Source organism: Aotus nancymaae, unplaced genomic scaffold (genome assembly GCF_030222135.1).
Source record: "Aotus nancymaae isolate 86718 unplaced genomic scaffold, 86718_ANA_hifiasm-v0.15.2.pri h1tg000022l_1, whole genome shotgun sequence".
NCBI lineage: Eukaryota > Metazoa > Chordata > Mammalia > Primates > Aotidae > Aotus > Aotus nancymaae.
This window is the reverse complement of record NW_026988435.1, coordinates 42797124-42811317: the sequence shown is the minus strand read 5'-3', so window position 1 is coordinate 42811317 and position 14194 is coordinate 42797124.

Sequence of the window (14194 nt, the reverse complement as noted above, 5' to 3'; positions counted from 1 at the left end):
CCCTCACCACACGCAGAAGCACAGGATAATCTTTTACCACACTGATGTGAAGCAGGGCTGTGGTTCTGGATGGATCTGGACTGGAGGAACCTGGTGTTTATGGGTTCTGATGGCAACCTGCTGGGGATCAACCCTGTGCTGCTACCTGTCGGGCAATTCACCTGATTGCTAGAAAACAAAACCCATTCCAATTTTTACTTCTTTGTCCCTGTCAACAAAAACATCTGAGGACTACAGACCCAACCTCAAACTCCAAGGTCAGATAACTTTCAGTATTTCCTAGGACTTTACATTCTTTTTTTTATGGAATGGTAGTTCTTTTTTTTTTAAATTGTATTTTAGGTTTTGGGGTACATGTGAAGAACATGTAAGATTGTTGCATAGGTACACACGTGGCAGCGTGATTTGCTGCCTTCCTCCCCTTCACCTATATCTGGCATTTCTCCCCATGGTGTCTCTCCCCTACTCCCCACCCCCCGCTGTCCCTCCCCTATTTCCCCCCAACAGACCCCAGTGTGTAGTGCTCCCCTCCCTGTGTCCATGTGTTCTCATTGTTCAACACCCGCCTATGAGTGAGAACATGCAGTGTTTGATTTTCTGTTCTTGTGTCAGTTTGCTGAGAATGATGGTTTCCAGGTTCATCCATGTCCCTATAAAGGACACGAACTCATCGTTTTTTATGGCTGCATAATATTCCATGGTGTATATGTGTCACATTTTCCCTGTCCAGTCTATCATTGATGGGCATTTGGGTTGGTTTCAGGTCTTTGCTATTGTAAACTGTGCTGCAATGAACATTCATGTGCATGTGTCCTTATAGTAGAACGATTTATAATCCTTTGGATATATACCCAGTAATGGGATTGCTGGGTCAAATGGAATTTCTATTTGTAGGTCCTTGAGGAATCGCCACACTGTCTTCCACAATGGTTGAACTAATTTACACTCCCACCAACACTGTAAAAGTGTTCCTATTTCTCCACATCCTCTCCAGCATCTGTTGTCCCCAGATTTTTTAATGATCGCCATTCTAACTGGCGTGAGATGGTATCTCAATGTAGTTTTGATTTGCATTTCTCTAATGACCAGTGATGATGAGCATTTTTTCATAAGTTTGTTGGCCTCATGTATGTCTTCTTTTGTAAAGTGTCTGTTCATATCCTTCGCCCACTTTTGAATGGGCTTGTTTATTTTTTTTCTTGTAAATCTGCTTTAGTTCTTTGTAAATTCTGGATATCAGCCCTTTGTCAGATGGGTAAACTGCAAAAATTTTTTCCCATTCTGTTGGTTGCCAATTCACTCTAATGACTGTTTCTTTTGCCGTGCAGAAGCTGTGGAGTTTGATTAGGTCCCATTTGTCTATTTTGGCTTTTGTTGTCAATGATTTTGGTGTTTTGGTCATGAAGTCCTTGCCTATGCCTATGTCCTGAATGGTTTTGCCTAGATTTTCTTCTAGGGTTTTTATGGTGTTAGGTCTTATATTTAAGTCTTTAATCCATCTGGAGTTAATTTTAGTGTAAGGTGTCAGGAAGGGGTCCAGTTTCTGCTTTCTGCACATGGCTAGCCAGTTTTCCCAACACCATTTATTAAACAGGACTTTACATTCTTGTAATGGAGCTCCTGAAAGCCAAGCAGACAAATGCATCCCTGTGAGGATAATGGAGGATGCTCTGGGTTGAACTGTGTCCCCTAGAAAGATATGTTGAGGTCCTTAACCCCTGTACCTGTGAATGGGACTTTTTTGACAATAGGATTTTTGCAGATGTAAGCAAATTAAGATGTAGTCATGTTGGATTGGGGTAGGTCCTAAATCCAATGACTGGTGTCCTTATTAAAAAAGGGAAATTTGAGTACATAGACACACATAAGGAGTACATTATGTGAACACAGAAACAAAGATGAGAGTGACACAGCTGTGATCAGAAACACCATGCATCAATGGCCACCACCAGACGTGAGGAGGAGGCAGGGAAGGATTCGCTCCAGAGTCTCAGAGGGAGCATCTCCCTCTTGATACCTTGACTTCTTTTTTAGTTTTATGTTTTGTTGTTGTTGTTGTTTCTTTTAGGAAAAGATAACAACCACCTTCAGACTCACTCCAATTAAGATGTTATGTTTATCATCTTTATAGCTACCTCCCCCCATTACAGTGTAAATCGTTCACTTGTGTAGAGCAGTGTCAGGCATAGGATACATCTGTCAAGTTAAGCAAATGTTTTAAAGACTACCAAAGACTGTCATGAGGAAAAGACTAGTTTATTTCCTGGAACCAGGATAAATCACTGATGAAGTGAGAGGCAGGGCCAAGACTAAAATTCAAGTCACATAACAGCACTCTATGGAATATCTACGTACACTTCTAGAATAAGGTTTCTCGAATAGCCACAACTTATCATCCACTAGTGTGTTGGTAAGTGAATGTGAAGCATGTCTCAACTGATACCTTGACTTCTGACTTCTACCTTCTGGAGCTGTGAGAGAATAAAGCTCTACCATTTTAAGCTACACAGTATGTGGTATGCAGAAACAAATTCAAGGTTGCATAGATTCTACTTTTTTCTGTTTGTTTGTTTTTAATTCTTTTCCTTAGAACGCATGTATTTTAGAGGTGGCAACCCTCACTGACATTTCCATTTCTCCTTTGCTAAAGCTCATAAGTGGTAGTAAAAATGTAAGCTTATGAGCCCCTCCCTGCACCCCTTGTTTCATCTTCTTCAGCTTGAGGCTGTGACAGGACTCATCTGGAAAGATGAAGGGCAGCTAGACCCATGGAGCCCATCACATACCTGGATCCTGTCCACAGGGCATCCCTGACATCTGCTTGGCCAACAGCAGAGTTATCCAAAAATGTCAGAGTTTTGCACTCAGTGTGTGCTTCAGGATGCAATAGATAATAAAAAGCACATCCAGCAAAATGACTCAAAGCCTTTGCAGAAGATGTGCATCCGAGCACATACCCTGAAATTGCAATGACAGGTGCTTCAAAGTTGGTCAATGTAGGTAGAATATGGTTAGAAGTTGGAAGCCAAGAGGAGATATGTTGGCCCCATTTCTTTCTCCTTGCTGAGCTGTGCTGCATCTATCAGTAAATCATCTTTGCCTGTCTGAATTCCAGGAACCCTTGTACATCTACAGCTATAACTACATCCAATTCCCCAAGGCATTAAATTACCACCTTATCATGAAGTGCCTATGAAAAGCAAAGGAATCATGTTAGATCTCACAACAAAGTGATCTGAGCTCCTCAGAAGTAGAGGAGAAGAAAGGCGTATTCTGAATATTTGGTTCTTTAAAAATCGTACGCCTGTATTTGAAGGGAGCAGATGCTGAGGTGAAACATGATTATGCAGATGACACTGACTCTGAGCAGTCGCCCTGTGATAATTGTTATTAATAGTCATGCTTCATCTCTAACCCTAAGACCCTTTGCATGGCCAAATTCTGGCCTGCTGTGTACATCTGAGCATCCCAAAACCTCTTCCAGAAACCCAAGCACCTGCAGCAGCTTGTCTGGAAAGAAAAATATGAATTAATTAAAACAAAACTACCCTGCAATGACCTCAAAACTGGAAATACAGCTCTCCTGTAAAAATCTGTGTAAAGACATTGATTAGATTCAGGGGGTATCCTGGTGGGTCTCCCAGAACTTCCTTTCAGGACAGAGGCCTGGGGGTGCTGGCAGCTGATGGTATCAGATGAGCCCAGCCCTTAAGGGCTCCCTTGCTCAGGGGCATCTAGTGTCTATGTGTGTGGTGTGGGGCGTGGTATGTGTGTGTGCTGTGTGTGGTGTGTGATGTGTTTTGTGTGAACATTGTGTGTGTGTGTGTAGTAAGGAGAGTGTCTCGTGTGTATTTGGTATGTGTTATGTGTGTGTGTGCTGTGAAGAGTATCTGGTATCTATGTATGTGTTTGTTGTGTTCTGTGGTAAGTGAGTGTGTGCATGGTGTATGGTGTGTGAGTGTGTTTGTGTGGTGTGTGTGATGTTTTGTGAGTGTGCATATGTGTGCAGTATAGAAAGTGGTGTGTGTGTATTTTATGTGCGTGTGTGTGTGTAATGTAGGGGTGCGTGTGTGTGTGTGTAATGTAGGGGTGCCTGTGTTTTGGGGGTGTGTGTGATGTGTTTTGTGTGCATGGTGTGTATATTTGCGTGTAGTGTGAAGAGTGGTGGTGTACATGTGTGAGTGAATGTGTGTGTAGTGTGGGGGTGTCTGATGTACTTGGCTTGTGTGTGTGTGTGTGTGTGTGTGTCGTGTCTCTCCTGAGGAGCCCTTCAGAACTGTGTCTGGAAAGGTCAGAGTGACCCTGGCCGCGGAGTAACATGACATCCTGCTGACAGGCTGGACTGTAGGTTGTGAGCCCACAGATGCTTTAGAGACCCTGTGGGCAGCAGGTGATACAGGGATGGAAGGAGAGGGGAAGGGGCGGGGATGACAGGGTGACAATCATCCAGTCTGAAGATGGGTGAGCCCCCACAGAGCAACTAACATCATATTTGTGGTTTGAATTAAAGGAGAGGCTGTGAGAATGTCTGGGAGACAGAGTTTTACACCAAAATCAATGACAGAGCAGGGAGAGAGGTAAGTCCCAGTGATGTAATGTTGGTGAAGAACTTGCATTAGGAGCCAGGATCTTGCCTTGGGGGAGGGGCAGGATTTGAACCTTCCCTCCAGTATCTATTAGTTATGACCTTGGAATTTACCAATCTCACTATGCTTTGTATTTTCTCAAATGATAAATATGAACAGATCATAACTCACAAGATGACTGAAATTATTAAATGCCAATAAAGCACTTGGTATGATGCCCGGCACAAGATAAGCATTCACAGAACATTAGCTACTGTGGAGAAAGAGAAGCACCAAAGACCACTTTGAAAATCTGATAAAAATCTGTGTACTCTCTTCCCAGAAAAATGCACCCTCCCCACACCCCCACACCCGTAGATGTGCACATCACATGGACACACACACACACACACACACACACAATTTTGCATAAAACTTCCTTGGAACTGTGGGCTCTCAGTAGCCATGTGGATTTTGCTAAGTGCCCATGGATCCAGGCTAAATCCTTCCAATCTCCACAGAGATGTCCTGCAGACATTTGGAAATGTAGCTGGATTTCCAGAGACTAGTCAAAGGCAGAGACACGAACTTGGAAGTCTCCAGCACATGTTTGTCCAAGATCATGAACCCTGAAGACATTCCCCAGGAAGTGGGAATACTGAGGAGGGAACTCGGAAGGCCTCATGCAGTCCACAGACCGATGGGAAGGGGTCAGAAAACTAAAGAAGCCCCCCCGCACCAGAAGAACTGCAAACAACTCTGTGAACCACAGAAATTTTTTAATTCCAGCTAAGTAATGTCTTAGGAACAGAAACCAACATAAGAAAAGCCCATAGGCAATTATTTTAAGTTTCATTGAACATTTCACCATCAAATCCTTCTGTCTTACTTGGACGCTGACATTTTTTCAAGCTTGTTTCTCCAGCTGTTCAATTTAAATTTATCCCTTTGCATAAAACTGTATTTTCCAAACCAAAACCATGATACACATTTAGAAATAAGAGTATTTTGGGGGCTTATGAATTTATTTATGAGAAGTTTTACAAGCATACAAAAAGTAACAGTTATGTAAGTTCAACAAATTAAATTTATTGAAAATAACAAAATTAGATGAAACCACAGGGCTTCTGGAAAATCCCATTCTCAGATTTGAGATATTCCAGTGGATACCACTGGTGGGCAGAGAGCAGTGGCCCAATACATGTTAGTTTCTTTCTCCTACTCCCTTTTAGCCTCAGCTTCAGAGAACAATGGGGAATGAAGGAAAGAAGGAGGGAGGGAGTGAAGGAAATGTTAGTATAAGAGATGGGGAGGATGTGGTGCAGATGGGAGAAGGAAGGGAGGCAGGGAGGAAGGAAGGACAGAAAGAAGGAAGGAAGGAAGGAAGGAAGGACAGAAAGAAGGAAGGCAGGAAGAAAGATTGGTCAGCAGGCATGTACGAAAAAACATGTAGATGGGGCTGGGCTCAGACCAGTCCCTCCTCTGGCTCAGTTGGTGTATGTGGGCTTTTCATTTTGTTGCTCTGGTGTTTTTCTGGGGAATGTAGGGAGTTTCCAAAGCCATGCCACCGTCCACTTCTTTCTCTTGGGTGTTTTCATCAGCAAACTTGCTAAGCATCATTTAGTGATGGAAACCAGTACCACAGTGAATGAGAAATTTTCCCTTGACCCATCTTGTAAGCACCAAACTGAAACTTTCAGAAAATCCAGGGGCAGTTGTTCTTTGCAGAACTACTGCATTAGCAAAGGCACAGAGGGAGACATGGTGCCGATGATCACAAACATGGACAGCTAAGTACAGCGTGGTTTAGGCGCTGAATCTGAATCTGAGTTTTGGGATAAATTCCCCTAACGCAGTCCGTGCACCTGTGTCATGACACCTCAACCTATGGTGAGCAATGACGGGTCTTCCTTCCTCGAGAACAGGAATCCTATCTTAAGCATGGTTTAGTCCCCAGCATAAAACAGAGTCCCTAGCCCATAGACACATTTTTTAAAAATCTATTAATTAAGAGAAGTAATAATGCTTTAAGTTCTAGGTCTCGTCAACTGAATCCTATGAAATGCTTTTCTTTGTTGCATAAAATCCAGGCTGCTTATTTTACCAAACTTGGAAAGGTGTGAAAACAAAGCTCTCTAAAGAAATGGGCTCTGACCACCAACACCCTGGTGTTGGTGGTAATGGAGCGGTCCTTTAAACACCCTGTGGTTAAAAGAGATACTGCTAGGACGTAAGATGAAAATGGACATGATCCTCCGTTGCAATCGGAAATCATCCTCGCTCCCTCTCCAGTAACAGCAGATCGAGGCATCACTGTTGAATATTTTATGCTCTTTTATGCTCAACAGCATGTGGCCTACATAAAGATCATATTCATTTACTTACTTACACATTTAATAAGTATTTATTTATCACCTGCCATAGACAGGCCACCAGAGTGAAACAGTGAGCAATGGTTATACACACCACAGGAATATGACGAAGAAGATAAATTCATGACATAGACTCTAAATATGACAAATTATGTCCTAATCATGATCTATATGAAGAGATCTTCTCATAAAAAAGTATGAGAGCATTTTGGAGAAGTTTGTCTGTACTGATTCCAAAGCTGTGCACTTGCAGACAAGCTATCTAGAGGTTGATCTACATAATAGCTGAATTTTACATAGGAAAAGTAGCTGGAGGAAAGTTACTGTGCTGGAGTATATGAAACATTTGGAGCCTGGTAGTAGTAGGTGGTCTACCACGGGTGGTCTTACTGAAGATCATAACTCTCGGTTAGAAAGCGGGGAGAAAAAGCAGAGCTCTCGGTGAATGACTCTCAAAAAACTTATTCTTTTCAGCCGTGCTCTGTAAGCAGAGACTTGACAACTAACACGCTGATTTTGAGGGAAGGCCGGTTTCTTATGATCACAAGTTTCTTATGATCTTGGTTGAAGACTGGAAAATAAATGAGTCATTCTTTTCTTTCTTGAGAATCCTTTATTTTTGCCTTGTCCAAGTGTGCAAAAAGAAAGGCTAGCCTCCTCACTCAATCAGCTTTGACGTCTACAATACTGACTTTAGGATCACTCATTCTGATCTGTGCAACAGGGACCAACAAGATTTCCTGTGCCTTCTGCAAGGTCTCATTCTGATATAAAGGACCTAGTTAAATGGATTTCTGCAAGGCTTCATTCTTTTTTTTTGAGACGGAGTTTCGCTCTTGTTACCCAGGCTGGAGTGCAATGGCGCAATCTCAGCTCACCACAACCTCCGCCTCCTGGGTTCAGACAATTCTCCTACCTCAGCCTCCTGAGTAGCTGGGATTACAGGCATGCGCCACCATGCCCAGCTAATTTTTTGTATTTTTAGTAGAGACGGGGTTTCACCATGTTGACCAGGATGGTCTCGATCTCTTGACCTCGTGATCCACCCACCTCGGCCTCCCAAAGTGCTGGGATTACAGGCATGAGCCACCGCGCCCAGCCCAAGGCCTCATTCTTGTATAAAGGATCTAGTTAAACGGATTGTAAGTATTCAGCTCTTGACACTTAATCTAAGTGTTCCATATTGGGTTCCTTTCTTGTTAACTGAATAACATCAAATAGAAAACAGGGCACTTACTGGTTGAAATAAAACTGGTAAACACATTTAGAAGACATTTGGATGCTCAGCAAATATGGGGGGAGGGTGCCTGTGGGCTGGTGCAGGTGAAGGAGAAAAGATAGCTTCCTTTAATTTCCTTAATGGATGTGGAAATCTGCTTTTTCTAGTCACGAATCAACATAAATTAGTTGCCTATAACAATGGCCAGCCATTAGAATCAAGTCTTGGTTACTATGTAGTTAATATCCTAAATGGAAAATACCTATTAGCATGAATATTCATATAGCACCACAGGTCATTAAAACTCCATTTATTCCACAAACAGAGTACTTGATGATTTTGGAGTCAGCTTCTTTTAAGTAGCATCAGTAATGGAAACTTAGATCTTCAAAGTCTGTCTTTCAAGCTCAAAATAAGAGGCAGGATTGTGTCCATTTACTGAAAGAATTATGCTGTTGAGCTGGGAATTTCGTCTCTATCTCTTCTTGATTTCCCAGAATCGTTACACTTCTGAACTGTATAATAAATTTCAACTTTACGATAGCAGTCGATGAAGGATTTGTTTCCTGGATTTAATGGAGTGGTCACTTGGAGATGGTCTGGGACCACCAGGATGTTTCTCAAACTCCGCCAAGATTTTTATAGCCCTAAAAAATTATTTCTGCCAGCAGAAGCTACATGGTGCAGCAGTCTTAAAAGAAATTCACTGCCTGCCAGTGGGTTCAAACTGTAAAAAGATTGAATAAGAAAAATTAAACTTAGAAACCCCTGGAGAAAGGTCACAGATTTCCCAAGTGAGCTATAAGGCTGTAACCACTAATTTCTTTATCTTTCCTCTGACTAATGTGATCTTGCTACCCTAGGAGAAAAAAGAAAGAAAAGGGGCTGAGGCAACCAGAGAGGGAACACAGGTTAACCACAAGGAACACCACTCCTGGGACCCAGTGAGTAGGACTTCCACCATCCTGATGTCCAACATGTGAACTAATAAAATGTATGGGACATTCGTCTTACCCTCAAGCAATCATGCAGGCATGCATGAACACACAGGAGGGAGCCATGCCTGGAACTTCCTTTTGAAAGGAGCACAGTATTAAAATTTAGAATGTGGCCGTGTCTCCACCTTCCCCAACTCCAGTGGCCTTTCTTCTAATCCACATGCAAATCAACTAGCAGTTTTTCAGAAAGAGCCTTATAGATGGTTTATGTGAAGGTAATTCAAAAGAACCAGACACATGATCATGATGATGATCATTACTACTGTGGAATGTCTGGTATGCCCCAGACACCGTGCTAGGAGATTGTGCATGTTACTTCCTTACATTTAATCTGTGTCACAGGTGTGACTCTCCACACACAAGAAATGAGGAATTGAAGCTAAGCAAAGGTAAGCAACTTTCCCAGGTCAAGAAAATGACCCAGTCTCATTCCAAAAGACAGGGATCTCTTTTCTCGGCAAATATATGCAACTGTCCTAAAGAAAAAAGAAAATTATAGTGATAGTGGTATCAGTGTATTGCTGTTTGGCTGTTTCCCACCAGGGAAGGTGGCACCCATGTGAGTGCACATCTAACACATGAACCAGGTGGATTCTGCGAACTGAAAGGATTTGCTGGGAAAGCTCCACCTGCTGACTACATGCTTTCAGCCCAAAGTCACCTGACTCTGCCGATCCCACAGGGAGCCCTGTAAGTCCCCCACCACCCCTCATGTAGCTGCCTCCCTGTGCCCAGTCGTGACTCCTGCTCCAGCCACCTCCAGCCCACGCTCCACCAAGTACCTCACTAAGTTCTGGGGATCCTGACCCTTAAATACTGCTGGAGGGTTAGACCCATGGGTCACAGAATTTGATTGTAGAATCTGACATTAAGGAATTTAAGAACTTACAAAGGACAGTAAGCTTGAAAGCCAATGTAAATACATTTATAGGCACTAACATAAAAGAACAAAACTTCACATCATTGATGGCATGGGCACATTCTTAATTAGCAATGTTGTTTGCAGGGAGATTTATTTCCACATATTTTTCTCCCTCTCTAGGGAATTCTCTAGTGCTGCACCTTCCCCAGGCTCAATGAGCTGCTCTGACCCTCATTTTGCTGGACTGCAGCTCTGCTTCCTGCATTTCATCCCTGCATCTGATGTCCTGCGTGGACTTTCTGACCGTAGGCCTCAGTTGCTAACCTCTACATAGCTCCATGGCCCCAGCGACACTATATGCCATGAGTATTTGAGATACCTTGGAAGATCCATTTCCTTGAAGACTGCAGAACAGGCATTTCTCAAGCCCTCCATGTTTTCCGGCTGCAGCCCCTGCCTCCAGCTCCCTGCACCTGTACCTCCATACCCTCTCCTCTCGGGATCTGAGGTTTGAGATCCTTTCCCTCTCCCAAGGCTTTCGGTGCAAAAATATGTACTCTTTATTCTGCCTTGTTTTCAAAAAATTACTCACAGGAGCAACTCCTATTTTACAGGTACCAGAAGTGAAATTCTTCCAGACTGAGAAGCAAAGGTATCTGCCTGGTATGATGCCCTTGGCTGGGAAGAGAGCCCCATGGTCACAAGGTTTTCTCATCCTCTCCTTGGCCACCCTGCTCATGCTGTCTCTCCCACACATGGGCACACCATCCTTGCATGCGCTCTCTCTCTCTCAATCTCTCTCTCTCTCTCTCTCATCCTTTTCAGCTGCAGTCTGTCCTCTGCAGGGCAGCCTGAATGCTCACTCCACCCACACCCTGCCGTATCCTCCCCAGCTCACACCCTCCTGAGACTCCATGTCCCTCCATTGCTGCAGCCCTCCACACTGTCTCTGTCCCAGCGTGCCTGAGGGACACACCCACAGCAGCCAGTCTCATCGAGCCAAGGCCAGTGCATGTGGAGGGCAGGAAGGATGTGTAGGTTTCCCAATGGAAGGAGTGGCCAGATCTCTAGGGGTCACGTGAACTTTGAAATGCCCCCTTCTCAACAATTTCTACACTATTTTCCCGTCTCATAACTCCAGACAGCAGGATGACAACCACATGCTCCAAATTCTTCACCATGGTCTACAACATTCTTCCTGCTCTGACCCCTCCCGTCCCTCACCCTGGAGCCTACATTCTCCCAGGATCTTAGACCCCCTGAGCCAGTGCCTGGGCCAGCACCCAGCATAGAGTAGGCATTCTGTAAGTGGAAGCTATTTCTATAATATCATGAATAGAATAACCCTAGTGTATATGAGCGGATGGCTATTCAGGGGCCAGGTGCCATGCTCCGTGTTTTCTATTCATTATCTGCCAATAGCCTTGTGTAGGTCTGATTACTTCCATTTGACAAATGAAGAAACTGATGTTAGAGAAGTGAAATCTACTTCATGGCAGAGACAGCTTCAAACGTGAGTCTGTCTGCTTCCACATGCACGCTCCTTCCATTGAGCATGCCAAGCCACATTGGTTGGGAGCTGTGTTAATTCCAGGCAAGGTGCAAGTGTCTTTTATGCATCAACTTATTTTTGACAGCAGCTTATGAAGTATTATTATCATTCCTCATTAACAGGTTGAGACAGGCAGAGAAAGCCTACCTAATTTCGGGACACACAACTTAGTAGATGATTTGACCTCATAAGTACTGACTCTGTGGCCTGTTCTTGTAAGTAGGTATAGTCTAAGGTTTAAATTAAAGCTAAATATTATTTGTTTCCTTATATCTGGCGAAATCAGGAGGGCCTCAGATGGCCTAACCACAAGCTCCCCTCCCCACTCTGCTCCTGCAGAGAAAGTCCCCAAGCCAAGCAACCCTCTTTATCAAGGGTCCAGGCCGTTCTTGCTTATCCTTAAGTAGTGACTTTTGTTCCCTGCCAGCCTGTGGAATTACTCAAAGGAGCCAGTCGCATCCTCCCACGTGAACCGGGAGACACTGCCATCTCTTGTTACTACAAAGCCTGCCTCCCACAGCCCCCGGTTGTTCACTCCGTCCTTAAATGGCCTGCGTGGCGCAGTGTCCTCCTCCCCTGGCTGTAAGTATATATTAGGAATAGGCTGCTGTCAGTCGCATCTGTCCACTGTCAGGTGTGTGTTTAGCCACATTTATAACCCTAGAGAGGGAATCCCTCCCTCACCAATGGGGTAAACAAGAGGCAATTAAAGCTCTAAGGAGGCCAAGGTGGGGGGAATCACTTGAGCTCAGGAGTTTGAGACCAGCCTGGGCAACATGGTAAAACCCCATCTCTACAAAAAATACAAATATTAGCCAGGCATGGTGCTGCACACCTATAGTCCCAGCTTCTTGTGGGGCTGAGGCAAAAATAAAAAAAATAAAAATAAAGCTCTGGGGAAGACCAGACCAGAGAGTGAAAGTCAAAAAAACTCAGAGATTTAAATTTGAACAAAATACACATAAATAGAGCCTCACGCCCTCATGCTCACTATTCATTCCTTCACATGTCACATGTTTATTGAGCACCTGCTATGTGTCAAACACTGGGAATAGGGTCTGGGATCCAACAATGAACATGATAGACAAGTAACCTGACCTCAAGGAGCCTCCATTCTGGTGAGCGGGGTGGCAAACAGGAAAACGAATAAATAGAAACCTTGATTGCAGGTTTTGCTGGATCTTCGCAGGCCCTTCCCTCTGCCAAGTCCAAGTTCTAACTGAAGATTCCCAGTTAGAGTTATAGAACCACAGAAGTCTAGTATGACTTCCAGTTGGGGCGCCATCTTTACTGACTTCAACGAATAGAAAAATTCTGAACGGCAGTACTGACAAGGGCAAGTTTGTGTCCTTCCCTGTGTTTTGTTTCAGAGCCTCCATCTATGTCCTAGCTTCTATTTTCCCCCTTGCTTGGGCCCATTCCCCACCTTGGCTGGGCCCATTCCCTGTGTTCTGCCATATTGGGGTTCTTTCTTTTCTATTTCTCCCAATCTCATCTTGCCCTGTAGCCATTGCCGCCCTCTACCTGCCCCAGGTCTCCTCATCCGTTCCCTGCTGATCCTCTCATCAGGGGAGAGTGTTTGTGTGAGCACAGGCTGCCCTGGGAGCCCCTCTTAGAAGGGGCCCTCCTGCCCCGAATCCACGGCAGGGTTGCCACTAGTCTGCAGTGGGAGTTCATGCACTGTGATTTGAGGAATGGAGAGAAGTCATTTCTGACCACAGAGATCTTCCCCCATCAACTCTTTAGAGAGCCTAAATGCCATTATTTTGGAGGAATTCTTTTGGATTTTTACTTACAAAATTCCATATTTTAAGTGAAAAAGTGTCTGAGTAGTACTACCTAATTCAACGATTTACCCTCAAATTCCAATTTTTATTTGCAAATACAGAGAATTTCAGAGCTTTGTGGAGAGCCACCCTCTAGCCCCAGTGGAAGCAACTTTAAAGCATTATATTGAGGGAAAGAAAATGGTTCAGGTCAACACAGAGTGAAACTCCTGCTGTCAAAGGCTTTTGTTTTCTAACAAATATCTCCCGAAAATTGAGTTACAACACCTTAGTGGCCTTTCTGTGTTGTGTATCGTGGTCTGATGGGAGCAACCCCAAAGAGATATGTCCACTTGGAACCTGTGAGTGTGACCTTATTTGGAGAAAGGGCCTTTGCAGGTGTAATGAAGATAAACATCTTGAGATAATACCATCCCAGATTATCCCGGTGGGCTCTAGATCCAGTGATACCTTTCCTTATAAGAGAAGGGTGGAGGGCAAGTTCAGACACAGACATGGCGGAGACGGCAATGGGAAAAGGAGGCCAACACTATAAAGATATGTCCACAAACCAAGGAATGCCAGGGCCGCCAGACACACCAGAAGCAAGGGGCAGGCCTGGTACCCCTCCTCCTTTGGAACCTCCAGAGGACGTGCGGCTCTGCCAAGAACTTAATTTTGAACTTCTGGCCTCCAGAACTGTAAAAATAAATGTGTGTTGCTTTAAGACCACTGTATATGGAAACTTGTTATGGCAGCCCAGGACACTCACACGTGGGTGGAGGAGAAAACACCCCTGACCACTACTACCTTCCAATCAACTCTCTAGAAAGCCTACATGCTGCCATTTGACATGAATT